The sequence below is a fragment of the Amblyomma mixtum genome, chromosome 7, assembly GCF_055824585.1.
Source record: "Amblyomma mixtum isolate Tamu chromosome 7, ASM5582458v1, whole genome shotgun sequence".
NCBI classification, from domain to species: Eukaryota; Metazoa; Arthropoda; class Arachnida; order Ixodida; family Ixodidae; genus Amblyomma; species Amblyomma mixtum.
This window is the reverse complement of record NC_143018.1, coordinates 50959078-50986565: the sequence shown is the minus strand read 5'-3', so window position 1 is coordinate 50986565 and position 27488 is coordinate 50959078. Positions and strand designations below refer to the sequence as shown.

Sequence of the window (27488 nt, the reverse complement as noted above, 5' to 3'; positions counted from 1 at the left end):
GACTGCTCAGTCGGTTGGGACGAGGAGAACTGTGCGTCTCGGATAGGCTGTGAGGAAGGTAGGCTGCCATGCAAAGACAATAGCAAGTGCATCTCGAAAACTTGGCTGTGCGACGGTGATCGCGACTGCTCAGATTGGTCGGACGAGCGGAATTGCACCTCTCTACGTAAATGTTCGCACGATAAGTTCAAGTGCGTGGACAACGGCCGATGCATTAAAGGCGCTTGGCGCTGCGATGGTTACCGCGACTGTTCAGACGGCTCGGACGAGAGGGACTGTAAATCCGGATTACGCTGTGGAAAATTAAGGTTCCCATGCAAAGACAACAGCAGCTGCATCATTTAAAATATGCTGTGTGACGATTACCGAGACTGCTCAGATGGTTGGGACGGGGAGAACTGTGCGTCTCTGATAGGCTGTGAGGAAGGTAGGCTGCCATGCAAAGACAATAGCAAGTGCATCTCGAAAACTTGGCTGCGCGACGGTGATCGCGACTACTCAGATTGGTCGGACGAGCGGAATTCCACCTCTCTACGTAAATGTTCGCACGATAAGTTCACGTGCGTGGACAACGGCCGCTGCGTTAAAGGCGCTTGGCGCTGCGATGGTTACCGCGACTGTTCAGACGGCTCGGACGAGAGGAACTGTAAATCCGGATTACGCTGTGGAAAATTCAGGTTCCCATGCAAAGACAACAGCAGCTGCATCATTGAAAATATGCTGTGTGACGGTTACCGAGACTGCTCAGACGGTTGGGGCGAGGAGAACTGTGCGTCTCGGATAGGCTGTGAGGAAGGTAGGCTGCCATGCAAAGACAATAGCAAGTGGATCTCGAAAACTTGGCTGTGCGACGGTGATCGCGACTGCTCAGATTGGTCGGACGAGCGGAATTGCACCTCTCTACGTAAATGTTCCCACGATAAGTTCACGTGCGTGGACAACGGCCGCTGCATTAAAGGCGCTTGGCGCTGCGATGGTTACCGCGACTGTTCAGACGGCTCGGACGAGAGGGACTGTAAATCCGGATTACGCTGTGGAAAATTCAGGTTCTCTTGAAAAGACAACAGCAGCTGCATCATTGAAAATATGCTGTGTGACCGTTACCGCGACTGCTCAGGTGGTTGGGACTAGGAGAACTGTGCGTCTCGGATAGGCTGTGAGGAAGGTAGGCTGCCATGCAAAGACAATAGCAAGTGCATCTCGAAAACTTGGCTGTGCGACGGTGATCGCCACAACTCAGATTTGCCGGACGAGCGGAATTGCACCTCTCTATGGAAATGTTCGCACGATAAGTTCACGTGCGTGGACAATGGTCGCTGCATTAAAGGCGCTTGGCGCTGCGATGGTTACCGCGACTGTTCAGACGGCTCGGACGAGAGGGACTGTAAATCCGGATTACGCTGTGGAAAATTCAGGTTCCCATGCAAAGACAACAGCAGCTGCATCATTGAAAATATGCTGTGCGACGGTTACCGAGACTGCTCAGACGGTTGGGACGAGAACTGTGCGTCTCGGATAGGCTGTGAGGAAGGTAGGGTGCCATGCAAAGACAATAGCAAGTGCATCTCGAAAACTTGGCTGTGCGAAGGTGATCGCGACTGCTAATATTGGTCGGACGAGCGGAATTGCACCTCTCTACGTAAATGTTCGCACGATAAGTTCACGTGCGTGGACAACGGCCGCTGCATTAAAGGCGCTTGGCGCTGCGATGGTTACCGCGACTGTTCAGACGGCTCGGACGAGAGGGACTGTAAATCCGGATTACGCTGTGGAAAATTCAGGTTCCCATGCAAAGGCAACAGCAGCTGCATCATTGAAAATATGCTTCGCGACGGTTACCGAGACTGCTCAGACGGTTGGGACGAGGAGAACTGTGCGTCTCGGATAGGCTGTGAGGAAGGTAGGCTGCCATGCAAAGACAATTGCAAGTGCATCTCGAAAACTTGGCTGTGCGACGGTGATCACGACTGCTCAGATTGGTCGGACGAGCGGAATTGCACCTCTCTACGTAAATGTTCGCACGATAAGTTCACGTGCGTGGACAACGGCCGCTGCATTAAAGGCGCTTGGCGCTGCGATGGTTACCGCGACTGTCCAGACGGCTCGGACGAGAGGGACTGTAAATCCGGATTACGCTGTGGAAAATTCAGGTTCCCATGCAAAGACAACAGCAGCTGCATCATTGAAAATATGCTGTGCGACGGTTACCGAGACTGCTCAGACGGTTGGGACGAGAACTGTGCGTCTCGGATAAGCTGTGAGGAAGGTAGGCTGCCATGCAAAGGCAATAGCAAGTGCATCTCAAAAACTTGGCTGTACGACGGTGATCGCGACTGCTCAGATTGGTCGGACGAGCGGAATTGCACCTCTCGACGTAAATGTTCGCACGATAAGTTCACGTGCGTGGGCAACGGCCGCTGCATTAAAGGCGCTTGGCGCTGCGATGGTTACCGCGATGTTCAGACGGCTCGGACGAGAGGGACTGTAAATCCGGATTACGCTGTGGAAAATTCTGGTTCCCATGCAAAGAAAACAGCAGCTGCATCATTGAAAATATGCTGTGCGACGGTTACCGAGACTGCTCAGACGGTTAGGACGAGGAGAACAGTGCGTCTCGGATAGGCTGTGAGGAAGGTAGGCTGCCATGCAAAGGCAATAGCAAGTGCATCTCGAAAACTTGGCTGTGCGACGGTGATCGCGACTGCTCAGATTGGTCGGACGAGCGGAATTGCACCTCTCTACGCAAATGTTCGCACGATAAGTTCACGTGCGTGGACAATGGCCGCTGCATTAAAGGCGCTTGGCGCTGCGATGGTTACCGCGACTGTTCAGACGGCTCGGACGAGAGGGACTGTAAATCCGGATTACGCTGTGGAAAATTCAGGTTCCCATGCAAAGACAACAGCAGCTGCATCATTGAAAATATGCTGTGCGACGGTTACCGAGACTGCTCAGACGGTTGGGACGAGGAGAACTGTGCGTCTCGGATAGGCTGTGAGGAAGGTAGGCTGCCATGCAAAGGCAATAGCAAGTGCATCTCGAAAACTTCGCTGTGCGACGGTGATCGCGACTGCTCAGATTGGTCGGACGAGCGGAATTGCACCTCTCGAGGTAAATGTTCGCACGATAAGTTCACGTGCGTGGACAACGGCCGCTGCATTAAAGGCGCTTGGCGCTGCGATGGTTACCGCGACTGTTCAGACGGCTCGGACGAGAGGGACTGTAAATGCGGATTACGTTGTGGAAAATTCAGGTTCCCATGCAAAGACAACAGCAGCTGCATCATTGAAAATATGCTGCGTGACGGTTACCGAGACTGCTCAGTCGGTTGGGACGAGGAGAACTGTGCGTCTCGGATAGGCTGTGAGGAAGGTAGGCTGCCATGCAAAGACAATAGCAAGTGCATCTCGAAAACTTGGCTGTGCGACGGTGATCGCGACTGCTCAGATTGGTCGGACGAGCGGAATTGCACCTCTCTACGTAAATGTTCGCACGATAAGTTCAAGTGCGTGGACAACGGCCGATGCATTAAAGGCGCTTGGCGCTGCGATGGTTACCGCGACTGTTCAGACGGCTCGGACGAGAGGGACTGTAAATCCGGATTACGCTGTGGAAAATTAAGGTTCCCATGCAAAGACAACAGCAGCTGCATCATTTAAAATATGCTGTGTGACGGTTACCGAGACTGCTCAGATGGTTGGGACGGGGAGAACTGTGCGTCTCTGATAGGCTGTGAGGAAGGTAGGCTGCCATGCAAAGACAATAGCAAGTGCATCTCGAAAACTTGGCTGTGCGACGGTGATCGCGACTACTCAGATTGGTCGGACGAGCGGAATTCCACCTCTCTACGTAAATGTTCGCACGATAAGTTCACGTGCGTGGACAACGGCCGCTGCGTTAAAGGCGCTTGGCGCTGCGATGGTTACCGCGACTGTTCAGACGGCTCGGACGAGAGGAACTGTAAATCCGGATTACGCTGTGGAAAATTCAGGTTCCCATGCAAAGACAACAGCAGCTGCATCATTGAAAATATGCTGTGTGACGGTTACCGAGACTGCTCAGACGGTTGGGACGAGGAGAACTGTGCGTCTCGGATAGGCTGTGAGGAAGGTAGGCTGCCATGCAAAGACAATAGCAAGTGCATCTCGAAAACTTGGCTGTGCGACGGTGATCGCGACTGCTCAGATTGGTCGGACGAGCGGAATTGCACCTCTCTACGTAAATGTTCCCACGATAAGTTCACGTGCGTGGACAACGGCCGCTGCATTAAAGGTGCTTGGCGCTGCGATGGTTACCGCGACTGTTCAGACGGCTCGGACGAGAGGGACTGTAAATCCGGATTACGCTGTGGAAAATTCAGGTTCTCTTGAAAAGACAACAGCAGCTGCATCATTGAAAATATGCTGTGTGACCGTTACCGCGACTGCTCAGGTGGTTGGGACTAGGAGAACTGTGCGTCTCGGATAGGCTGTGAGGAAGGTAGGCTGCCATGCAAAGACAATAGCAAGTGCATCTCGAAAACTTGGCTGTGCGACGGTGATCGCGACAACTCAGATTTGCCGGACGAGCGGAATTGCACATCTCTATGGAAATGTTCGCACGATAAGTTCACGTGCGTGGACAATGGTCGCTGCATTAAAGGCGCTTGGCGCTGCGATGGTTACCGCGACTGTTCAGACGGCTCGGACGAGAGGGACTGTAAATCCGGATTACGCTGTGGAAAATTCAGGTTCCCATGCAAAGACAACAGCAGCTGCATCATTGAAAATATGCTGTGCGACGGTTACCGAGACTGCTCAGACGGTTGGGACGAGAACTGTGCGTCTCGGATAGGCTGTGAGGAAGGTAGGGTGCCATGCAAAGACAATAGCAAGTGCATCTCGAAAACTTGGCTGTGCGAAGGTGATCGCGACTGCTAATATTGGTCGGACGAGCGGAATTGCACCTCTCTACGTAAATGTTCGCACGATAAGTTCACGTGCGTGGACAACGGCCGCTGCATTAAAGGCGCTTGGCGCTGCGATGGTTACCGCGACTGTTCAGACGGCTCGGACGAGAGGGACTGTAAATCCGGATTACGCTGTGGAAAATTCAGGTTCCCATGCAAAGGCAACAGCAGCTGCATCATTGAAAATATGCTGCGCGACGGTTACCGAGACTGCTCAGACGGTTGGGACGAGGAGAACTGTGCGTCTCGGATAGGCTGTGAGGAAGGTAGGCTGCCATGCAAAGACAATAGCAAGTGCATCTCGAAAACTTGGCTGTGCGACGGTGATCGCGACTGCTCAGATTGGTCGGACGAGCGGAATTGCACCTCTCTACGTAAATGTTCGCACGATAAGTTCACGTGCGTGGACAACGGCCGCTGCATTAAAGGCGCTTGGCGCTGCGATGGTTACCGCGACTGTCCAGACGGCTCGGACGAGAGGGACTGTAAATCCGGATTACGCTGTGGAAAATTCAGGTTCCCATGCAAAGACAACAGCAGCTGCATCATTGAAAATATGCTGTGCGACGGTTACCGAGACTGCTCAGACGGTTGGGACGAGAACTGTGCGTCTCGGATAAGCTGTGAGGAAGGTAGGCTGCCATGCAAAGGCAATAGCAAGTGCATCTCAAAAACTTGGCTGTACGACGGTGATCGCGACTGCTCAGATTGGTCGGACGAGCGGAATTGCACCTCTCGACGTAAATGTTCGCACGATAAGTTCACGTGCGTGGGCAACGGCCGCTGCATTAAAGGCGCTTGGCGCTGCGATGGTTACAGCGACTGTTCAGACGGCTCGGACGAGAGGGACTGTAAATCCGGATTACGCTGTGGAAAATTCAGGTTCCCATGCAAAGACAACAGCAGCTGCATCATTGAAAATATGCTGTGTGACGGTTACCGAGACTGCTCAGACGGTTGGGACGAGGAGAACTGTGTGTCTCGGATAGGCTGTGAGGAAGGTAGGCTGCCATGCAAAGAGAATAGCAAGTGCATCTCGAAAACTTGGCTGTACGACGGTGATCGCGACTGCTCAGATTGGTCGGACGAGCGGAATTGCACCTCTCTACGTAAATGTTCGCACGATAAGTTCACGTGCGTGGACAACGGCCGCTGCATTAAAGGCGCTTGGCGCTGCGATGGTTACCGCGACTGTTCAGACGGCTCGGACGAGAGGGACTGTAAATCCGGATTACGCTGTGGAAAATTCAGGTTCCCATGCAAAGACAACAGCAGCTGCATCATTGAAAATATACTGTGTGACGGTTACCGAGACTGCTCAGACGGTTGGGACGAGGAGAACTGTGCGTCTCGGATAGGCTGTGAGGAAGGTAGGCTGCCATGCAAAGAGAATAGCAAGTGCATCTCGAAAACTTGGCTGTGCGACGGTGATCGCGACTGCTCAGATTGGTCGGACGAGCGGAATTGCACCTCTCTACGTAAATGTTCGCACGATAAGTTCACGTGCGTGGACAACGGCCGCTGCATTAAAGGCGCTTGGCGCTGCGATGGTTACCGCGACTGTTCAGACGGCTCGCACGAGAGGGACAGTAAATCCGGATTACGCTGTGGAAAATTCAGGTTCCCATGCAAAGACAACAGCAGCTGCATCATTGAAAATATGCCGTGTGACGGTTACCGAGACTGCTCAGACGGTTGGGACGAGGAGAACTGTGTGTCTCGGATAGGCTGTGAGGAAGGTAGGCTGCCATGCAAAGAGAATAGCAAGTGCATCTCGAAAACTTGGCTGTACGACGGTGATCGCGACTGCTCAGATTGGTCGGACGAGCGGAATTGCACCTCTCTACGTATATGTTCGCACGATAAGTTCACGTGCGTCGACAACGGCCGCTGCATTAAAGGCGCTTGGCGCTGCGATGGTTACCGCGACTGTTCAAACGGCTCGGACGAGAAGGACTGTAAATCCGGATTACGCTGTGGAAAATTCAGGTTCCCATGCAAAGACAACAGCAGCTGCATCATTGAAAATATGCTGTGCGACGGTTACCGAGACTGCTGAGACGGTTAGGACGAGGAGAACTGTGCGTCTCGGATAGGCTGTGAGGAAGGTAGGCTGCCATGCAAAGACAATAGCAAGTGCATCTCGAAAACTTGGCTGTGCGACGGTGATCGCGACAACTCAGATTTGCCGGACGAGCGGAATTGCACCTCTCTATGGAAATGTTCGCACGATAAGTTCACGTGCGTGGACAATGGTCGCTGCATTAAAGGCGCTTGGCGCTGCGATGGTTACCGCGACTGTTCAGACGGCTCGGACGAGAGGGACTGTAAATCCGGATTACGCTGTGGAAAATTCAGGTTCCCATGCAAAGACAACAGCAGCTGCATCATTGAAAATATGCTGTGTGACGGTTACCGAGACTGCTCAGACGGTTGGGACGAGGAGAACTGTGCGTCTCGGATAGGCTGTGAGGAAGGTAGGCTGCCATGCAAAGACAATAGCAAGTGCATCTCGAAAACTTGGCTGTGCGACGGTGATCGCGACTGCTCAGATTGGTCGGACGAGCGGAATTGCACCTCTCTACGTAAATGTTCCCACGATAAGTTCACGTGCGTGGACAACGGCCGCTGCATTAAAGGCGCTTGGCGCTGCGATGGTTACCGCGACTGTTCAGACGGCTCGGACGAGAGGGACTGTAAATCCGGATTACGCTGTGGAAAATTCAGGTTCTCATGAAAAGACAACAGCAGCTGCATCATTGAAAATATGCTGTGTGACCGTTACCGCGACTGCTCAGGTGGTTGGGACTAGGAGAACTGTGCGTCTCGGATAGGCTGTGAGGAAGGTAGGCTGCCATGCAAAGACAATAGCAAGTGCATCTCGAAAACTTGGCTGTGCGACGGTGATCGCGACAACTCAGATTTGCCGGACGAGCGGAATTGCACCTCTCTATGGAAATGTTCGCACGATAAGTTCACGTGCGTGGACAATGGTCGCTGCATTAAAGGCGCTTGGCGCTGCGATGGTTACCGCGACTGTTCAGACGGCTCGGACGAGAGGGACTGTAAATCCGGATTACGCTGTGGAAAATTCAGGTTCCCATGCAAAGACAACAGCAGCTGCATCATTGAAAATATGCTGTGCGACGGTTACCGAGACTGCTCAGACGGTTGGGACGAGAACTGTGCGTCTCGGATAGGCTGTAAGGAAGGTAGGGTGCCATGCAAAGACAATAGCAAGTGCATCTCGAAAACTTGGCTGTGCGAAGGTGATCGCGACTGCTAATATTGGTCGGACGAGCGGAATTGCACCTCTCTACGTAAATGTTCGCACGATAAGTTCACGTGCGTGGACAACGGCCGCTGCATTAAAGGCGCTTGGCGCTGCGATGGTTACCGCGACTGTCCAGACGGCTCGGACGAGAGGGACTGTAAATCCGGATTACGCTGTGGAAAATTCAGGTTCCCATGCAAAGACAACAGCAGCTGCATCATTGAAAATATGCTGTGCGACGGTTACCGAGACTGCTCAGACGGTTGGGACGAGGAGAACTGTGCGTCTCGGATAAGCTGTGAGGAAGGTAGGCTGCCATGCAAAGGCAATAGCAAGTGCATCTCAAAAACTTGGCTGTGCGACGGTGATCGCGACTGCTCAGATTGGTCGGACGAGCGGAATTGCACCTTTCGACGTAAATGTTCGCACGATAAGTTCACGTGCGTGGGCAACGGCCGCTGCATTAAAGGCGCTTGGCGCTGCGATGGTTACCGCGACTGTTCAGACGGCTCGGACGAGAGGGACTGTAAATCCGGATTACGCTGTGGAAAATTCAGGTTCCCATGCAAAGACAACAGCAGCTGCATCATTGAAAATATGCTGTGTGACGGTTACCGAGACTGCTCAGACGGTTGGGACGAGGAGAACTGTGTGTCTCGGAAAGGCTGTGAGGAAGGTAGGCTGCCATGCAAAGAGAATAGCAAGTGCATCTCGAAAACTTGGCTGTACGACGGTGATCGCGACTGCTCAGATTGGTCGGACGAGCGGAATTGCACCTCTCTACGTAAATGTTCGCACGATAAGTTCACGTGCGTGGACAACGGCCGCTGCATTAAAGGCGCTTGGCGCTGCGATGGTTACCGCGACTGTTCAGACGGCTCGGACGAGAGGGACTGTAAATCCGGATTACGCTGTGGAAAATTCTGGTTCCCATGCAAAGAAAACAGCAGCTGCATCATTGAAAATATGCTGTGCGACGGTTACCGAGACTACTCAGACGGTTAGGACGAGGAGAACAGTGCGTCTCGGATAGGCTGTGAGGAAGGTAGGCTGCCATGCAAAGGCAATAGCAAGTGCATCTCGAAAACTTGGCTGTGCGACGGTGATCGCGACTGCTCAGATTGGTCGGACGAGCGGAATTGCACCTCTCTACGCAAATGTTCGCACGATAAGTTCACGTGCGTGGACAATGGCCGCTGCATTAAAGGCGCTTGGCGCTGCGATGGTTACCGCGACTGTTCAGACGGCTCGGACGAGAGGGACTGTAAATCCGGATTACGCTGTGGAAAATTCAGGTTCCCATGCAAAGACAACAGCAGCTGCATCATTGAAAATATGCTGTGCGACGGTTACCGAGACTGCTCAGACGGTTGGGACGAGGAGAACTGTGCGTCTCGGATAGGCTGTGAGGAAGGTAGGCTGCCATGCAAAGGCAATAGCAAGTGCATCTCGAAAACTTCGCTGTGCGACGGTGATCGCGACTGCTCAGATTGGTCGGACGAGCGGAATTGCACCTCTCTACGTAAATGTTCGCACGATAAGTTCACGTGCGTGGACAACGGCCGCTGCATTAAAGGCGCTTGGCGCTGCGATGGTTACCGCGACTGTTCAGACGGCTCGGACGAGAGGGACTGTAAATCCGGATTACGCTGTGGAAAATTCAGGTTCCCATGCAAAGACAACAGCAGCTGCATCATTGAAAATATGCTGTGTGACGGTTACCGAGACTGCTCAGACGGTTGGGACGAGGAGAACTGTGTGTCTCGGATAGGCTGTGAGGAAGGTAGGCTGCCATGCAAAGAGAATAGCAAGTGCATCTCGAAAACTTGGCTGTACGACGGTGATCGCGACTCCTCAGATTGGTCGGACGAGCGGAATTGCACCTCTCTACGTAAATGTTCGCACGATAAGTTCACGTGCGTGGACAACGGCCGCTGCATTAAAGGCGCTTGGCGCTGCGATGGTTACCGCGACTGTTCAGACGGCTCGGACGAGAGGGACTGTAAATCCGGATTACGCTGTGGAAAATTCTGGTTCCCATGCAAAGAAAACAGCAGCTGCATCATTGAAAATATGCTGTGCGACGGTTACCGAGACTGCTCAGACGGTTAGGACGAGGAGAACAGTGCGTCTCGGATAGGCTGTGAGGAAGGTAGGCTGCCATGCAAAGGCAATAGCAAGTGCATCTCAAAAACTCGGCTGTCCGACGGTGATCGCGACTGCTCAGATTGGTCGGACGAGCGGAATTGCACCTCTCGACGTAAATGTTCGCACGATAAGTTCACGTGCGTGGGCAATGGCCGCTGCATTAAAGGCGCTTGGCGCTGCGATGGTTACCGCGACTGTTCAGACGGCTCGGACGAGAGGGACAGTAAATCCGGATTACGCTGTGGAAAATTCAGGTTCCCATGCAAAGACAACAGCAGCTGCATCATTGAAAATATGCCGTGTGACGGTCACCGAGACTGCTCAGACGGTTGGGACGAGGAGAACTGTGTGTCTCGGATAGGCTGTGAGGAAGGTAGGCTGCCATGCAAAGAGAATAGCAAGTGCATCTCGAAAACTTGGCTGTACGACGGTGATCGCGACTGCTCAGATTGGTCGGACGAGCGGAATTGCACCTCTCTACGTAAATGTTCGCACGATAAGTTCACGTGCGTGGACAACGGCCGCTGCATTAAAGGCGCTTGGCGCTGCGATGGTTACCGCGACTGTTCAAACGGCTCGGACGAGAAGGACTGTAAATCCGGATTACGCTGTGGAAAATTCAGGTTCCCATGCAAAGACAACAGCAGCTGCATCATTGAAAATATGCTGTGCGACGGTTACCGAGACTGCTCAGACGGTTGGGACGAGGAGAACTGTGCGTCTCGGATAGGCTGTGAGGAAGGTAGGCTGCCATGCAAAGGCAATAGCAAGTGCATCTCGAAAACTTCGCTGTGCGACGGTGATCGCGACTGCTCAGATTGGTCGGACGAGCGGAATTGCACCTATCGAGGTAAATGTTCGCACGATAAGTTCACGTGCGTGGACAAATGCCGCTGCATTAAAGGCGCTTGGCGCTGCGATGGTTACCGCGACTGTTCAGACGGCTCGGACGAGAAGGACTGTAAATCCGGATTACGCTGTGGAAAATTCAGGTTCCCATGCAAAGACAACAGCAGCTGCATCATTGAAAATATGCTGTGCGACGGTTACCGAGACTGCTCAGACGGTTAGGACGAGGAGAACTGTGCGTCTCGGATAGGCTGTGAGGAAGGTAGGCTGCCATGCAAAGGCAATAGCAAGTGCATCTCGAAAACTTGGCTGTGCGACGGTGATCGCGACTGCTCAGATTGGTCGGACGAGCGGAATTGCACCTCTCTACGCAAATGTTCGCACGATAAGTTCACGTGCGTGGACAATGGTCGCTGCATTAAAGGCGCTTGGCGCTGCGATGGTTACCGCGACTGTTCAGACGGCTCGGACGAGAGGGACTGTAAATCCGGATTACGCTGTGGAAAATTCAGGTTCCCATGCAAAGACAACAGCAGCTGCATCATTGAAAATATGCTGTGCGACGGTTACCGAGACTGCTCAGACGGTTGGGACGAGAACTGTGCGTCTCGGATAGGCTGTGAGGAAGGTAGGGTGCCATGCAAAGACAATAGCAAGTGCATCTCGAAAACTTGGCTGTGCGAAAGTGATCGCGACTGCTAATATTGGTCGGACGAGCGGAATTGCACCTCTCTACGTAAATGTTCGCACGATAAGTTCACGTGCGTGGACAACGGCCGCTGCATTAAAGGCGCTTGGCGCTGCGATGGTTACCGCGACTGTTCAGACGGCTCGGACGAGAGGGACTGTAAATCAGGATTACGCTGTGGAAAATTCAGGTTCCCATGCAAAGACAACAGCAGCTGCATCATTGAAAATATGCTGCGCGACGGTTACCGAGACTGCTCAGACGGTTGGGACGAGAACTGTGCGTCTCGGATAGGCTGTGAGGAAGGTAGGCTGCCATGCAAAGACAATAGCAAGTGCATCTCGAAAACTTGGCTGTACGACGGTGATCGCGACTGCTCAGATTGGTCGGACGAGCGGAATTGCACCTCTCTACGTAAATGTTCGCACGATAAGTTCACGTGCGTGGACAACGTCCGCTGCATTAAAGGCGCTTGGCGCTGCGATGGTTACCGCGACTGTCCAGACGGCTCGGACGAGAGGGACTGTAAATCCGGATTACGCTGTGGAAAATTCAGGTTCCCATGCGAAGACAACAGCAGCTGCGTCATTGAAAATATGCTTTGCGACGGTTACCGAGACTGCTCAGACGGCTGGGACGAGGAGAACTGTGCGTCTCGGATAAGCTGTGAGGAAGGTAGGCTGCCATGCAAAGGCAATAGCAAGTGCATCTCAAAAACTCGGCTGTCCGACGGTGATCGCGACTGCTCAGATTGGTCGGACGAGCGGAATTGCACCTCTCGACGTAAATGTTCGCACGATAAGTTCACGTGCGTGGGCAATGGCCGCTGCATTAAAGGCGCTTGGCGCTGCGATGGTTACCGCGACTGTTCAGACGGCTCGGACGAGAGGGACAGTAAATCCGGATTACGCTGTGGAAAACTCAGGTTCCCATGCAAAGACAACAGCAGCTGCATCATTGAAAATATGCCGTGTGACGGTTACCGAGACTGCTCAGACGGTTGGGACGAGGAGAACTGTGTGTCTCGGATAGGCTGTGAGGAAGGTAGGCTGCCATGCAAAGAGAATAGCAAGTGCATCTCGAAAACTTGGCTGTACGACGGTGATCGCGACTGCTCAGATTGGTCGGACGAGCGGAATTGCACCTCTCTACGTAAATGTTCGCACGATAAGTTCACGTGCGTGGACAACGGCCGCTGCATTAAAGGCGCTTGGCGCTGCGATGGTTACCGCGACTTTTCAAACGGCTCGGACGAGAAGGACTGTAAATCCGGATTACGCTGTGGAAAATTCAGGTTCCCATGCAAAGACAACAGCAGCTGCATCATTGAAAATATGCTGTGCGACGGTTACCGAGACTGCTCAGACGGTTAGGACGAGGAGAACTGTGCGTCTCGGATAGGCTGTGAGGAAGGTAGGGTGCCATGCAAAGACAATAGCAAGTGCATCTCGAAAACTTGGCTGTGCGAAGGTGATCGCGACTGCTAATATTGGTCGGACGAGCGGAATTGCACCTCTCTACGTAAATGTTCGCACGATAAGTTCACGTGCGTGGACAACGGCCGCTGCATTAAAGGCGCTTGGCGCTGCGATGGTTACCGCGACTGTTCAGACGGCTCGGACGAGAGGGACTGTAAATCCGGATTACGCTGTGGAAAATTCAGGTTCCCATGCAAAGACAACAGCAGCTGCATCATTGAAAATATGCTGCGCGACGGTTACCGAGACTGCTCAGACGGTTGGGACGAGAACTGTGCGTCTCGGATAGGCTGTGAGGAAGGTAGGCTGCCATGCAAAGACAATAGCAAGTGCATCTCGAAAACTTGGCTGTGCGACGGTGATCGCGACTGCTCAGATTGGTCGGACGAGCGGAATTGCACCTCTCTACGTAAATGTTCGCACGATAAGTTCACGTGCGTGGACAACGTCCGCTGCATTAAAGGCGCTTGGCGCTGCGATGGTTACCGCGACTGTCCAGACGGCTCGGACGAGAGGGACTGTAAATCCGGATTACGCTGTGGAAAATTCAGGTTCCCATGCAAAGACAACAGCAGCTGCATCATTGAAAATATGCTGTGCGACGGTTACCGAGACTGCTCAGACGGTTGGGACGAGGAGAACTGTGCGTCTCGGATAAGCTGTGAGGAAGGTAGGCTGCCATGCAAAGGCAATAGCAAGTGCATCTCAAGAACTTGGCTGTGCGACGGTGATCGCGACTGCTCAGATTGGTCGGACGAGCGGAATTGCACCTCTCGACGTAAATGTTCGCACGATAAGTTCACGTGCGTGGGCAACGGCCGCTGCATTAAAGGCGCTTGGCGCTGCGATGGTTACCGCGACTGTTCAGACGGCTCGGACGAGAGGGACTGTAAATCCGGATTACGCTGTTGAAAATTCAGGTTCCCATGCAAAGACCACAGCAGCTGCATCATTGAAAATATGCTGTGTGACAGTTACCGAGACTGCTCATACGGTTGGGACGAGGAGAACTGTGCGTCTCGGATAGGCTGTGAGGAAGGTAGGCTGCCATGCAAAGAGAATAGCAAGTGCATCTCGAAAACTTGGCTGTGCGACGGTGATCGCGACTGCTCAGATTGGTCGGACGAGCGGAATTGCACCTCTCTACGTAAATGTTCGCACGATAAGTTCATGTGCGTGGACAACGGCCGCTGCATTAAAGGCGCTTGGCGCTGCGATGGTTACCGCGACTGTTCAGACGGCTCGGACGAGAGGGACTGTAAATCCGGATTACGCTGTGGAAAATTCAGGTTCCCATGCAAAGACAACAGCAGCTGCATCATTGAAAATATGCTGTGCGACGGTTACCGAGACTGCTCAGACGGTTAGGACGAGGAGAATTGTGCGTCTCGGATAGGCTGTGAGGAAGGTAGGCTGCCATGCAAAGAGAATAGCAAGTGCATCTCGAAAACTTAGCTGTGCGACGGTGATCGCGACTGCTCAGATTGGTCGGACGAGCGGAATTGCACCTCTCTACGGAAATGTTCGCACGATAAGTTCACGTGCGTGGACAACGGCCGCTGCATTAAAGGCGCTTGGCGCTGCGATGGTTACCGCGACTGTTCAGACGGCTCGGACGAGAGGGACAGTAAATCCGGATTACGCTGTGGAAAATTCAGGTTCCCATGCAAAGACAACAGCAGCTGCATCATTGAAAATATGCCGTGTGACGGTTACCGAGACTGCTCAGACGGTTGGGACGAGGAGAACTGTGTGTCTCGGATAGGCTGTGAGGAAGGTAGGCTGCCATGCAAAGAGAATAGCAAGTGCATCTCGAAAACTTGGCTGTACGACGGTGATCGCGACTGCTCAGATTGGTCGGACGAGCGTAATTGCACCTCTCTACGTAAATGTTCGCACGATAAGTTCACGTGCGTGGACAACGGCCGCTGCATTAAAGGCGCTTGGCGCTGCGATGGTTACCGCGACTGTTCAGACGGCTCGGACGAGAAGGACTGTAAATCCGGATTACGCTGTGGAAAATTCAGGTTCCCATGCAAAGACAACAGCAGCTGCATCATTGAAAATATGCTGTGCGACGGTTACCGAGACTGCTCAGACGGTTAGGACGAGGAGAACTGTGCGTCTCGGATAGGCTGTGAGGAAGGTAGGCTGCCATGCAAAGGCAATAGCAAGTGCATCTCGAAAACTTGGCTGTGCGACGGTGATCGCGACTGCTCAGATTGGTCGGACGAGCGGAATTGCACCTCTCTACGCAAATGTTCGCACGATAAGTTCACGTGCGTGGACAACGGCCGCTGCATTAAAGGCGCTTGGCGTTCGATGGTTACCGCGACTGTTCAGACGGCTCGGACGAGAGGGACTGTAAATCCGGATTACGCTGTGGAAAATTCAGGTTCCCATGCAAAGACAACAACAGCTGCATCATTGAAAATATGCTGCGCGACGGTTACCGAGACTGCTCAGACGGTTGGGACGAGGAGAACTGTGCGTCTCGGATAGGCTGTGAGGAAGGTAGGCTGCCATGCAAAGACAATAGCAAGTGCATCTCGAAAACTTGGCTGTGCGACGGTGATCGCGACTGCTCAGATTGGTCGGACGAGCGGAATTGCACCTCTCTACGTAAATGTTCGCACGATAAGTTCACGTGCGTGGACAACGGCCGCTGCATTAAAGGCGCTTGGCGCTGCGATGGTTACCGCGACTGTCCAGACGGCTCGGACGAGAGGGACTGTAAATCCGGATTACGCTGTGGAAAATTCAGGTTCCCATGCAAAGGCAACAGCAGCTGCATCATTGAAAATATGCTGTGCGACGGTTACCGAGACTGCTCAGACGGTTGGGACGAGGAGAACTGTGCGTCTCGGATAAGCTGTGAGGAAGGTAGGCTGCCATGCAAAGGCAATAGCAAGTGCATCTCAAAAACTTGGCTGTGCGACGGTGATCGCGACTGCTCAGATTGGTCGGACGAGCGGAATTGCACCTCTCGACGTAAATGTTCGCACGATAAGTTCACGTGCGTGGGCAACGGCCGCTGCATTAAAGGCGCTTGGCGCTGCGATGGTTACCGCGACTGTTCAGACGGCTCGGACGAGAGGGACTGTAAATCCGGATTACGCTGTTGAAAATTCAGGTTCCCATGCAAAGACCACAGCAGCTGCATCATTGAAAATATGCTGTGTGACGGTTACCGAGACTGCTCAGACGGTTGGGACGAGGAGAACTGTGCGTCTCGGATAGGCTGTGAGGAAGGTAGGCTGCCATGCAAAGAGAATAGCAAGTGCATCTCGAAAACTTGGCTGTGCGACGGTGATCGCGACTGCTCAGATTGGTCGGACGAGCGGAATTGCACCTCTCTACGTAAATGTTCGCACGATAAGTTCATGTGCGTGGACAACGGCCGCTGCATTAAAGGCGCTTGGCGCTGCGATGGTTACCGCGACTGTTCAGACGGCTCGGACGAGAGGGACTGTAAATCCGGATTACGCTGTGGAAAATTCAGGTTCCCATGCAAAGACAACAGCAGCTGCATCATTGAAAATATGCTGTGCGACGGTTACCGAGACTGCTCAGACGGTTAGGACGAGGAGAATTGTGCGTCTCGGATAGGCTGTGAGGAAGGTAGGCTGCCATGCAAAGAGAATAGCAAGTGCATCTCGAAAACTTAGCTGTGCGACGGTGATCGCGACTGCTCAGATTGGTCGGACGAGCGGAATTGCACCTCTCTACGTAAATGTTCGCACGATAAGTTCACGTGCGTGGACAACGGCCGCTGCATTAAAGGCGCTTGGCGCTGCGATGGTTACCGCGACTGTTCAGACGGCTCGGACGAGAGGGACAGTAAATCCGGATTACGCTGTGGAAAACTCAGGTTCCCATGCAAAGACAACAGCAGCTGCATCATTGAAAATATGCCGTGTGACGGTTACCGAGACTGCTCAGACGGTTGGGACGAGGAGAACTGTGTGTCTCGGATAGGCTGTGAGGAAGGTAGGCTGCCATGCAAAGAGAATAGCAAGTGCATCTCGAAAACTTGGCTGTACGACGGTGATCGCGACTGCTCAGATTGGTCGGACGAGCGGAATTGCACCTCTCTACGTAAATGTTCGCACGATAAGTTCACGTGCGTGGACAACGGCCGCTGCATTAAAGGCGCTTGGCGCTGCGATGGTTACCGCGACTGTTCAGACGGCTCGGACGAGAAGGACTGTAAATCCGGATTACGCTGTGGAAAATTCAGGTTCCCATGCAAAGACAACAGCAGCTGCATCATTGAAAATATGCTGTGCGACGGTTACCGAGACTGCTCAGACGGTTAGGACGAGGAGAACTGTGCGTCTCGGATAGGCTGTGAGGAAGGTAGGCTGCCATGCAAAGGCAATAGCAAGTGCATCTCGAAAACTTGGCTGTGCGACGGTGATCGCGACTGCTCAGATTGGCCGGACGAGCGGAATTGCACCTCTCTACGCAAATGTTCACACGATAAGTTCACGTGCGTGGACAACGGCCGCTGCATTAAAGGCGCTTGGCGCTGCGATGGTTACCGCGACTGTTCAGACGGCTCGGACGAGAGGGACTGTAAATCCGGATTACGCTGTGGAAAATTCAGGTTCCCATGCAAAGGCAACAACAGCTGCATCATTGAAAATATGCTGCGCGACGGTTACCGAGACTGCTCAGACGGTTGGGACGCGGAGAACTGTGCGTCTCGGATAGGCTGTGAGGAAGGTAGGCTGCCATGCAAAGGCAATAGCAAGTGCATCTCAAAAACTTGGCTGTGCGACGGTGATCGCGACTGCTCAGATTGGTCGGACGAGCGGAATTGCACCTCTCGACGTAAATGTTCGCACGATAAGTTCACGTGCGTGGGCAACGGCCACTGCATTAAAGGCGCTTGGCGCTGCGATGGCTACCGCGACTGTTCAGACGGCTCGGACGAGAGGGACTGTAAATCCGGATTACGCTGTTGAAAATTCAGGTTCCCATGCAAAGACCACAGCAGCTGCATCATTGAAAATATGCTGTGTGACGGTTACCGAGACTGCTCAGACGGTTGGGACGAGGAGAACTGTGCGTCTCGGATAGGCTGTGAGGAAGGTAGGCTGCCATGCAAAGAGAATAGCAAGTGCATCTCGAAAACTTGGCTGTGCGACGGTGATCGCGACTGCTCAGATTGGTCGGACGAGCGGAATTGCACCTCTCTACGTAAATGTTCGCACGATAAGTTCACGTGCGTGGACAACGGCCGCTGCATTAAAGGCGCTTGGCGCTGCGATGGTTACCGCGACTGTTCAGACGGCTCGGACGAGAGGGACTGTAAATCCGGATTACGCTGTGGAAAATTCAGGTTCCCATGCAAAGACAACAGCAGCTGCATCATTGAAAATATGCTGTGCGACGGTTACCGAGACTGCTCAGACGGTTAGGACGAGGAGAATTGTGCGTCTCGGATAGGCTGTGTGGAAGGTAGGCTGCCATGCAAAGGCAATAGCAAGTGCATCTCGAAAACTTGGCTGTGCGGCGGTGATCGCGACTGCTAAGATTGGTCGGACGAGCGGAATTGCACCTCTCTACGCAAATGTTCGCACGATAAGTTCACGTGCGTGGACAACGGCCGCTGCATCAAAGGCGCTTGGCGTTCGATGGTTACCGTGACTGTTCAGACGGCTCGGACGAGAGGGACTGTAAATCCGGATTACGCTGTGGAAAATTCAGGTTCCCATGCAAAGACAACAACAGCTGCATCATTGAAAATATGCTGCGCGACGGTTACCGAGACTGCTCAGACGGTTGGGACGAGGAGAACTGTGCGTCTCGGATAGGCTGTGAGGAAGGTAGGCTGCCATGCAAAGACAATAGCAAGTGCATCTCGAAAACTTGGCTGTGCGACGGTGATCGCGACTGCTCAGATTGGTCGGACGAGCGGAATTGCACCTCTCTACGTAAATGTTCGCACGATAAGTTCACGTGCGTGGACAACGGCCGCTGCATTAAAGGCGCTTGGCGCTGCGATGGTTACCGCGACTGTCCAGACGGCTCGGACGAGAGGGACTGTAAATCCGGATTACGCTGTGGAAAATTCAGGTTCCCATGCAAAGGCAACAGCAGCTGCATCATTGAAAATATGCTGTGCGACGGTTACCGAGACTGCTCAGACGGTTGGGACGAGGAGAACTGTGCGTCTCGGATAAGCTGTGAGGAAGGTAGGCTGCCATGCAAAGGCAATAGCAAGTGCATCTCAAAAACTTGGCTGTGCGACGGTGATCGCGACTGCTCAGATTGGTCGGACGAGCGGAATTGCACCTCTCGACGTAAATGTTCGCACGATAAGTTCACGTGCGTGGGCAACGGCCGCTGCATTAAAGGCGCTTGGCGCTGCGATGGTTACCGCGACTGTTCAGACGGCTCGGACGAGAGGGACTGTAAATCCGGATTACGCTGTTGAAAATTCAGGTTCCCATGCAAAGACCACAGCAGCTGCATCATTGAAAATATGCTGTGTGACGGTTACCGAGACTGCTCAGACGGTTGGGACGAGGAGAACTGTGCGTCTCGGATAGGCTGTGAGGAAGGTAGGCTGCCATGCAAAGAGAATAGCAAGTGCATCTCGAAAACTTGGCTGTGCGACGGTGATCGCGACTGCTCAGATTGGTCGGACGAGCGGAATTGCACCTCTCTACGTAAATGTTCGCACGATAAGTTCATGTGCGTGGACAACGGCCGCTGCATTAAAGGCGCTTGGCGCTGCGATGGTTACCGCGACTGTTCAGACGGCTCGGACGAGAGGGACTGTAAATCCGGATTACGCTGTGGAAAATTCAGGTTCCCATGCAAAGACAACAGCAGCTGCATCATTGAAAATATGCTGTGCGACGGTTACCGAGACTGCTCAGACGGTTAGGACGAGGAGAATTTTGCGTCTCGGATAGGCTGTGAGGAAGGTAGGCTGCCATGCAAAGAGAATAGCAAGTGCATCTCGAAAACTTAGCTGTGCGACGGTGATCGCGACTGCTCAGATTGGTCGGACGAGCGGAATTGCACCTCTCTACGTAAATGTTCGCACGATAAGTTCACGTGCGTGGACAACGGCCGCTGCATTAAAGGCGCTTGGCGCTGCGATGGTTACCGCGACTGTTCAGACGGCTCGGACGAGAGGGACAGTAAATCCGGATTACGCTGTGGAAAATTCAGGTTCCCATGCAAAGACAACAGCAGCTGCATCATTGAAAATATGCCGTGTGACGGTTACCGAGACTGCTCAGACGGTTGGGACGAGGAGAACTGTGTGTCTCGGATAGGCTGTGAGGAAGGTAGGCTGCCATGCAAAGAAAATAGCAAGTGCATCTCGAAAACTTGGCTGTACGACGGTGATCGCGACTGCTCAGATTGGTCGGACGAGCGGAATTGCACCTCTCTACGTAAATGTTCGCACGATAAGTTCACGTGCGTGGACAACGGCCGCTGCATTAAAGGCGCTTGGCGCTGCGATGGTTACCGCGACTGTTCAGACGGCTCGGACGAGAAGGACTGTAAATCCGGATTACGCTGTGGAAAATTCAGGTTCCCATGCAAAGACAACAGCAGCTGCATCATTGAAAATATGCTGTGCGACGGTTACCGAGACTGCTCAGACGGTTAGGATGAGGAGAACTGTGCGTCTCGGATAGGCTGTGAGGAAGGTAGGCTGCCATGCAAAGGCAATAGCAAGTGCATCTCGAAAACTTGGCTGTGCGACGGTGATCGCGACTGCTCAGATTGGCCGGACGAGCGGAATTGCACCTCTCTACGCAAATGTTCACGCGATAAGTTCACGTGCGTGGACAACGGCCGCTGCATTAAAGGCGCTTGGCGCTGCGATGGTTACCGCGACTGTTCAGACGGCTCGGACGAGAGGGACTGTAAATCCGGATTACGCTGTGGAAAATTCAGGTTCCCATGCAAAGGCAACAACAGCTGCATCATTGAAAATATGCTGCGCGACGGTTACCGAGACTGCTCAGACGGTTGGGACGCGGAGAACTGTGCGTCTCGGATAGGCTGTGAGGAAGGTAGGCTGCCATGCAAAGGCAATAGCAAGTGCATCTCAAAAACTTGGCTGTGCGACGGTGATCGCGACTGCTCAGATTGGTCGGACGAGCGGAATTGCACCTCTCGACGTAAATGTTCGCACGATAAGTTCACGTGCGTGGGCAACGGCCGCTGCATTAAAGGCGCTTGGCGCTGCGATGGCTACTGCGACTGTTCAGACGGCTCGGACGAGAGGGACTGTAAATCCGGATTACGCTGTTGAAAATTCAGGTTCCCATGCAAAGACCACAGCAGCTGCATCATTGAAAATATGCTGTGTGACGGTTACCGAGACTGCTCAGACGGTTGGGACGAGGAGAACTGTGCGTCTCGGATAGGCTGTGAGGAAGGTAGGCTGCCATGCAAAGAGAATAGCAAGTGCATCTCGAAAACTTGGCTGTGCGACGGTGATCGCGACTGCTCAGATTGGTCGGACGAGCGGAATTGCACCTCTCTACGTAAATGTTCGCACGATAAGTTCACGTGCGTGGACAACGGCCGCTGCATTAAAGGCGCTTGGCGCTGCGATGGTTACCGCGACTGTTCAGACGGCTCGGACGAGAGGGACTGTAAATCCGGATTACGCTGTGGAAAATTCAGGTTCCCATGCAAAGACAACAGCAGCTGCATCATTGAAAATATGCTGTGCGACGGTTACCGAGACTGCTCAGACGGTTAGGACGAGGAGAATTGTGCGTCTCGGATAGGCTGTGTGGAAGGTAGGCTGCCATGCAAAGGCAATAGCAAGTGCATCTCGAAAACTTGGCTGTGCGGCGGTGATCGCGACTGCTAAGATTGGTCGGACGAGCGGAATTGCACCTCTCTACGTAAATGTTCGCACGATAAGTTCACGTGCGTGGACAACGGCCGCTGCATTAAAGGCGCTTGGCGCTGCGATGGTTACCGCGACTGTTCAGACGGCTCGGACGAGAGGGACTGTAAATCCGGATTACGCTGTGGAAAATTCAGGTTCCCATGCAAAGACAACAGCAGCTGCATCATTGAAAATATGCTGCGCGACGGTTACCGAGAATGCTCAGACGGTTGGGACGAGGAGAACATTGCGTCTCGGATAGGCTGTGAGGAAGGTAGGCTGCCATGCAAAGACAATAGCAAGTGCATCTCGAAAACTTGGCTGTGCGACGGTGATCGCGACTGCTAATATTGGTCGGACGAGCGGAATCGCACCTATCTACGTAAATGTTCGCACGATAAGTTCACGTGCGTGGACAACGGCCGCTGCATTAAAGGCGCTTGGCGCTGCGATGGTTACCGCGACTGTTCAGACGGCTCGGACGAGAGGGACTGTAAATCCGGATTACGCTGTGGAAAATTCAGGTTCCCATGCAAAGACAACAGCAGCTGCATCATTGAAAATATGCTGCGCGACGGTTACCGAGACTGCTCAGACGGTTGGGACGAGGAGAACTGTGCGTCTCGGATAGGCTGTGAGGAAGGTAGGCTGCCATGCAAAGGCAATAGCAAGTGCATCTCGAAAACTTGGCTGTGCGACGGTGATCGCGACTGCTCAGATTGGTCGGACGAGCGGAATTGCACCTCTCGACGTAAATGTTCGCACGATAAGTTCACGTGCGTGGACAACGGCCGCTGCATTAAAGGCGCTTGGCGCTGCGATGGTTACCGCGACTGTTCAGACGGCTCGGACGAGAGGGACTGTAAATCCGGATTACGCTGTGGAAAATTCAGGTTCGCATGCAAAGACCACAGCAGCTGCATCATTGAAAATATGCTGTGTGACGGTTACCGAGACTGCTCAGACGGTTGGGACGAGGAGAACTGTGCGTCTCGGATAGGCTGTGAGGAAGGTAGGCTGCCATGCAAAGAGAATAGCAAGTGCATCTCGAAAACTTGGCTGTGCGACGGTGATCGCGACTGCTCAGATTGGTCGGACGAGCGGAATTGCACCTCTCTACGTAAATGTTCGCACGATAAGTTCACGTGCGTGGACGACGGCCGCTGCATTAAAGGCGCTTGGCGCTGCGATGGTTACCGCGACTGTTCAGACGGCTCGGACGAGAGGGACTGTAAATCCGGATTACGCTGTGGAAAATTCAGGTTCCCATGCAAAGACAACAGCAGCTGCATCATTGAAAATATGCTGTGCGACGGTTACCGAGACTGCTCAGACGGTTAGGACGAGGAGAATTGTGCGTCTCGGATAGGCTGTGTGGAAGGTAGGCTGCCATGCAAAGGCAATAGCAAGTGCATCTCGAAAACTTGGCTGTGCGGCGGTGATCGCGACTGCTAAGATTGGTCGGACGAGCGGAATTGCACCTCTCTACGTAAATGTTCGCACGATAAGTTCACGTGCGTGGACAACGGCCGCTGCATTAAAGGCGCTTGGCGCTGCGATGGTTACCGCGACTGTTCAGACGGCTCGGACGAGAGGGACTGTAAATCCGGATTACGCTGTGGAAAATTCAGGTTCCCATGCAAAGACAACAGCAGCTGCATCATTGAAAATATGCTGCGCGACGGTTACCGAGAATGCTCAGACGGTTGGGACGAGGAGAACATTGCGTCTCGGATAGGCTGTGAGGAAGGTAGGCTGCCATGCAAAGACAATAGCAAGTGCATCTCGAAAACTTGGCTGTGCGACGGTGATCGCGACTGCTAATATTGGTCGGACGAGCGGAATCGCACCTATCTACGTAAATGTTCGCACGATAAGTTCACGTGCGTGGACAACGGCCGCTGCATTAAAGGCGCTTGGCGCTGCGATGGTTACCGCGACTGTTCAGACGGCTCGGACGAGAGGGACTGTAAATCCGGATTACGCTGTGGAAAATTCAGGTTCCCATGCAAAGACAACAGCAGCTGCATCATTGAAAATATGCTGCGCGACGGTTACCGAGACTGCTCAGACGGTTGGGACGAGGAGAACTGTGCGTCTCGGATAGGCTGTGAGGAAGGTAGGCTGCCATGCAAAGGCAATAGCAAGTGCATCTCGAAAACTTGGCTGTGCGACGGTGATCGCGACTGCTCAGATTGGTCGGACGAGCGGAATTGCACCTCTCGACGTAAATGTTCGCACGATAAGTTCACGTGCGTGGACAACGGCCGCTGCATTAAAGGCGCTTGGCGCTGCGATGGTTACCGCGACTGTTCAGACGGCTCGGACGAGAGGGACTGTAAATCCGGATTACGCTGTGGAAAATTCAGGTTCCCATGCAAAGACAACAGCAGCTGCATCATTGAAAATATGCTGTGTGACGGTTACCGAGACTGCTCAGACGGTTGGGACGAGGAGAACTGTGCGTCTCGGATAGGCTGTGAGGAAGGTAGGCTGCCATGCAAAGAGAATAGCAAGTGCATCTCGAAAACTTGGCTGTGCGACGGTGATCGCGACTGCTCAGATTGGTCGGACGAGCGGAATTGCACCTCTCTACGTAAATGTTCGCACGATAAGTTCACGTGCGTGGACAACGGCCGCTGCATTAAAGGCGCTTGGCGCTGCGATGGTTACCGCGACTGTTCAGACGGCTCGGACGAGAGGGACTGTAAATCCGGATTACGCTGTGGAAAATTCAGGTTCCCATGCAAAGACAACAGCAGCTGCATCATGAAAATATGCTGTGCGACGATTACCGAGACTGCTCAGACGGTTAGGACGAGGAGAACTGTGCGTCTCGGATAGCAGTGAGGAAGGTAGGCTGCCATGCAAAGGCAATAGCAAGTGCATCTCGAAAACTTGGCTGTGCGACGGTGATCGCGACTGCTCAGATTGGTCGGACGAGCGGAATTGCACCTCTCTACGTAAATGTTCGCACGATAAGTTCACGTGCGTGGACAACGGCCGCTGCATTAAAGGCGCTTGGCGCTGCCATGGTTACCGCGACTGTTCAGACGGCTCGGACGAGAGGGACAGTAAATCCGGATTACGCTGTGGAAAATTCAGGTTCCCATGCAAAGACAACAGCAGCTGCATCATTGAAAATATGCCGTGTGACGGTTACCGAGACTGCTCAGACGGCTGGGACGAGGAGAACTGTGTGTCTCGGATAGGCTGTGAGGAAGGTAGGCTGCCATGCAAAGAGAATAGCAAGTGCATCTCGAAAACTTGGCTGTACGACGGTGATCGCGACTGCCCAGATTGGTCGGACGAGCGGAATTGCACCTCTCTACGTAAATGTTCGCACGATAAGTTCACGTGCGTGGACAACGGCCGCTGCATTAAAGGCGCTTGGCGCTGCGATGGTTACCGCGACTGTTCAGACGGCTCGGACGAGAAGGACTGTAAATCCGGATTACGCTGTGGAAAATTCAGGTTCCCATGCAAAGACAACAGCAGCTGCATCATTGAAAATATGCTGTGTGACGGTTACCGAGACTGCTCAGACGGTTAGGACGAGGAGAACTGTGCGTCTCGGATAGGCTGTGAGGAAGGTAGTCTGCCATGCAAAGGCAATAGCAAGTGCATCTCGAAAACTTGGCTGTGCGACGGTGATCGCGACTGCTCAGATTGGTCGGACGAGCGGAATTGCACCTCTCTACGCAAATGTTTGCACGATAAGTTCACGTGCGTGGACAATGGTCGCTGCATTAAAGGCGCCTGGCGCTGCGATGGTTACCGCGACTGTTCAGACGGCTCGGACGAGAGGGACTGTAAATCCGGATTACGCTGTGGAAAATTCAGGTTCCCATGCAAAGACAACAGCAGCTGCATCATTGAAAATATGCTGTGCGACGGTTACCGAGACTGCTCAGACGGTTGGGACGAGAACTGTGCGTCTCGGATAGGCTGTGAGGAAGGTAGGGTGCCATGCAAAGACAATAGAGAGTGCATCTCGAAAACTTGGCTGTGCGAAGGTGATCGCGACTGCTAATATTGGTCGGACGAGCGGAGTTGCACCTCTCTACGTAAATGTTCGCACGATAAGTTCACGTGCGTGGACAACGGCCGCTGCATTAAAGGCGCTTGGCGCTGCGATGGTTACCGCGACTGTTCAGACGGCTCGGACGAGAGGGACTGTAAATCCGGATTACGCTGTGGAAAATTCAGGTTCCCATGCAAAGACAACAGCAGCTGCATCATTGAAAATATGCTGCGCGACGGTTACCGAGACTGCTCAGACGGTTGGGACGAGGAGAACTGTGCGTCTCGGATAGGCTGTGAGGAAGGTAGGCTGCCATGCAAAGAGAATAGCAAGTGCATCTCGAAAACTTGGCTGTGCGACGGTGATCGCGACTGCTCAGATTGGTCGGACGAGCGGAATTGCACCTCTCTACGTAAATGTTCGCACGATAAGTTCACGTGCGTGGACAACGGCCGCTGCATTAAAGGCGCTTGGCGCTGCGATGGTTACCGCGACTGTTCAGACGGCTCGGACGAGAGGGACTGTAAATCCGGATTACGCTGTGGAAAATTCAGGTTCCCATGCAAAGACAACAGCAGCTGCATCATTGAAAATATGCTGTGCGACGGTTACCGAGACTGCTCAGACGGTTAGGACGAGGAGAATTGTGCGTCTCGGATAGGCTGTGTGGAAGGTAGGCTGCCATGCAAAGGCAATAGCAAGTGCATCTCGAAAACTTGGCTGTGCGGCGGTGATCGCGACTGCTCAGATTGGTCGGACGAGCGGAATTGCACCTCTCTACGTAAATGTTCGCACGATAAGTTCACGTGCGTGGACAACGGCCGCTGCATTAAAGGCGCTTGGCGCTGCGATGGTTACCGCGACTGTTCAGACGGCTCGGACGAGAGGGACTGTAAATCCGGATTACGCTGTGGAAAATTCAGGTTCCCATGCAAAGACAACAGCAGCTGCATCATTGAAAATATGCTGCGCGACGGTTACCGAGAATGCTCAGACGGTTGGGACGAGGAGAACATTGCGTCTCGGATAGGCTGTGAGGAAGGTAGGCTGCCATGCAAAGACAATAGCAAGTGCATCTCGAAAACTTGGCTGTGCGACGGTGATCGCGACTGCTAATATTGGTCGGACGAGCGGAATCGCACCTCTCTACGTAAATGTTCGCACGATAAGTTCACGTGCGTGGACAACGGCCGCTGCA

At 53.3% G+C, this 27488-nt stretch overlaps 1 protein-coding gene across 1 annotated transcript in view; it reads left to right on the top strand.

Annotated features, from left to right (window-relative positions):
• LOC149336080 (uncharacterized) overlaps positions 1–27488 on the top strand; it is a 208464-nt gene that overhangs the window by 135706 nt on the left and 45270 nt on the right. The window lies entirely within an intron of this gene.